Source organism: Lepisosteus oculatus, unplaced genomic scaffold (genome assembly GCF_040954835.1).
Source record: "Lepisosteus oculatus isolate fLepOcu1 unplaced genomic scaffold, fLepOcu1.hap2 HAP2_SCAFFOLD_144, whole genome shotgun sequence".
Lineage (NCBI taxonomy): Eukaryota > Metazoa > Chordata > Actinopteri > Semionotiformes > Lepisosteidae > Lepisosteus > Lepisosteus oculatus.
The window spans coordinates 83331-86944 of NW_027167693.1; the positions used below are offsets into that span (position 1 = coordinate 83331).

At 35.7% G+C, this 3614-nt stretch overlaps 1 long non-coding RNA gene across 1 annotated transcript; it reads left to right on the top strand.

Moving 5' to 3' along the window:
- Positions 1-1025: 1025 nt before the first annotated feature.
- LOC138226647 (uncharacterized) lies at positions 1026-3614 on the top strand. The gene is made up of 6 exons (XR_011184611.1): positions 1026-1075; positions 1372-1433; positions 2491-2590; positions 2729-2790; positions 3202-3298; positions 3510-3614. It is a non-coding gene; the product is annotated as an uncharacterized lncRNA (long non-coding RNA).

Below are 3614 nucleotides of genomic sequence, written 5' to 3' on the forward strand. Positions count from 1 at the left end.
ATGTGATTTAGCAACATGAAAGGGAATAGCTTCTTATCGGATTATGGTCTTGGTTAACTGCCTAAGGCTGACCTAAGTGCCTAACTTTCTGACTTTCTTTATACCTTATATGTTAAGAAGCTTCTTCTGACCAATCAGAAATGTATGCTTTATGTATGAACATTTTGCTCATCAAAGTGAGTGAGAGACAAGGTTAACAGAAATTAGCCACGGCAGTAAATGACAGCATATTTTTGGGTTCTTAAATGGTCTCTACCTGGCACACCTGCAGTGCAAGCTGACACACACTGTTTAGAGAAACAGCTACTCTATTACTAATATTAATGAAACATTTCTTATTCTATGGAACAAAAACAAACAGTAAAACTAAAACACAGATCTCTTAGCTTCCTATTTCATGAACCAGATGACTGAATGACCAAGCCTAACTAGTAGCCAGAACCCCAGTTAACCCTCCGTAACACAAAGTTTAACCACACGACAGGAACTCTTTCAAACTGAGTGAAAATCATAAATGGATCCATAACTTTTCATCAATTTACTATGTTGTGCCAATACCTGCATTTACATTTAGAACGAATGATGTCATAGAACCAGCATCACACCAGTTCCAGGTGTCTCCAAGGAGACAACAGAACTTCAGTTGTGTTTGCTAAAATACACACTTTGAAACATACTGTAACACTTAGTTAACATGTCTGGTTAAGTTGAAGAATCGGCTAAGGTAAGTTTAAGGGTTTAATGGTGGGATGGCACCTGTGCTTTTTTCCCCCAACCGCTAGAATATGATTCGCACCAAACCCAAAAGAAATACTGCACAGTTCAGGAACTTCATCAACCTGGCAACTGTAAAATAAGCTTACAAACAACTGAATTGAAATGCCAAAAAGTTCAGAGAAAGGCACAAACTATGTTTACTTGGGGTTTACAAAATTAAAGCTAACTAAAACTGTTATGATAAACAATCATGCTGCCAATGGACAGAGAAATATCATGTTTTTTGAATAATGTATTATTTGTTACATAGGAACCCAGTATAAGGGAATCCCTTGCGATCCTGTCTGCAGAGATAAAGGTAAGTATTGTTTTCTCTTTAGCTCTGTCACTCCAAGAAATATAATGAACATAAATATATTTGCCAATCTTTTCATAGTAATCCAAACAACTCTGCGTGTATCTGACATTTGTAATATTTATCTACCGCAGTATAACTCTTCTGGCAAGGCGATTGGTATTGTACCTTGAAAGAAAACTGATTGGAAATGTCATGTACTCTATGGTTTCTATTGATGTCAAGTGGCAAATGTTGACTGGTGATGTTATGTGAATCTTAGGAAATGGTCATTTTTCAATCGAGTCTATGTTTCTCAGAATTTGAGACAGAGAGGTCAATCTCTGCAATCCGAGCTGAGGGCATTTCTTGGAATGGAAAGGTAAGAGCAACGTGTTCTTTGATATTCTCTTAAGACTCTTCGCCAGATTTAACGATGAAAAATGTAAATAATAATAACAAACATTATTTTATATAGTGCCTTGAAAGGTGGCTTCTTTACAGAATGACAAAACCAACTACAATAAATAATACACAAGATATGCACGATGACATTACACAGTTAGAGGAGACAGTAGATGGTCATTGTCAGTGTACTCTGAAGGTAGTTTTCCAATTTTTTGGAACGGGGTAAAAGAGGCCACCTCTACTAGAATCTTTGTCCTAACCAAAAATGTAACAAAGTATAATAATAATATTAAAAATAATAATGATAAACTTTATCTATAGAGCACCTTTCATACAAATAGTGCTTTGGTGCTTTAAAAACCAAACGTAAAAATAAAATATTAAAATTGAGAGATATACTTTCAGTTGTAAAGGAAAATACAGCAATACAGTAAAGCAACATACATGTCAATTAAATAAATAAAAATTAGGAAAGTCGTAATAAAATAAGAACAATTAAAGAGAACTAAAAAAAGAAACAGAAATAGAAAGAACAAAGAACCACTTTAACTAAAAGCAACATTTTCAAATGTTTTTTAAAACAATGTACCGAGCTTGACTGCCTAATAAAAAGTGGAAGTGAGTTTCATAATTTAGAAGCATAAAAACAAAAAGCAGCCTCTCCACTCTTTCTGCATTTCACATGTGGTATTTGCAGTAGGCCAGTATGTGCAGATCTCAGGTCACGTATAGGAACATATGAAGACAGACATTCAGTAAGGTACAGACGTGCTAGGTCGCTTAAAGCTTTAAAAACAAGTAAAAGAACTTTCAAATTTATCCTCGATAATACAGGTGACCAGTGAAGTTTTTTCAAAACAGGAATGATATTCTCTTTCTTGTATTTGTTAGGATCTGTGCTACTGCATTTCGAACAAGTAGTAAGGGATTTATTGTTTTCTTGGGAAGCCCACAAAACAGAGCATTATAATCATATCCACATCAATGTGAGCAATGGAGAAGTCAAATTAACGTGTCTAAATATCATCTAGTTCTATCCCAGGGAAGAGGGCTGTTGCCTACACAGACGACAAGACACAAAACGCTCAACTGTGCAAAACACGCATAAGGACATCAGTCAGGAGGAACAAGGTAAAGTGTTTTTTCTTCTTCACCATGGTCATGTAGTTTCACTCCAAGCACTGTCATATGAAATAACTGTGGAAACGACCTCCCCAACATTTTGGGTTGTTGCATTTTGCTTCAATGAATTTTAACCTTTTCTTTTAGACATTAAGAGGAAGGACACATTCACCCTTGGTAGAGATTCAGTTGTTCTATGAGATGTCAAGGTGAGAATTAACCACTTCAGGGATAAGTCAATCCACATAACTGAAAAAGGGGCAATGAACAGGATATGGGGATTTTGCTAGTTATAAAGTACAATAATCATCATTACATGATCTAAGACTACTGAAGTATAAGCTGTGTCCCTGACTGATTAATTAGCAAATTCATCTTTGTAGAGTGCAGCTACTATCTATTCAGTGGCATTTCCTTAAAACAATTGTATTCCCACATTCTGAATATGGAGTGAGATCATGTAGAGAATGTTGGACTTGTAATAACTAATTGAAGGATAATAATAATCAACAAAAGTGCTTAAAAGTATCAACAAATGCCTTCAAAGTACTTGACACGTACTTTGCTTTCAAAAGTGAAACATAATTAATGCTTACGTAAGATTTCTCTTGACTTCTCAGGAGTATACTAACTCCAAGGACAAGTAACATCACAAACCATTATTTAAGTGCTGATGTTGGAGCTGCAATACTACTACCAAGACAAAAAATGATACAGGTAACACTGCTTTCAGATTTCTAAGAATTGCTAAAATAGTATGTTTACAGAGCATTCAGAGTTGAGAATATGACAAGTTCCTACCATCTCAAACACTGCCAATCTAGAACAAAAAGAAAGTACTTGAACGCCTGCAGTAATCGAACACAAACCAGAACATATCAGTGCATGACAAGGAAATGTAGTCACAAAATGATTCTACCCTTTCAAGTCCCAAAAAGGACCGAGGAACTTACCGGAGGCGATACCTGGATTTCAAACAGAGTACAATGTAGCCACTGTAGGGGAGAAGATCACAGAGAGCTCTTCTCAGATT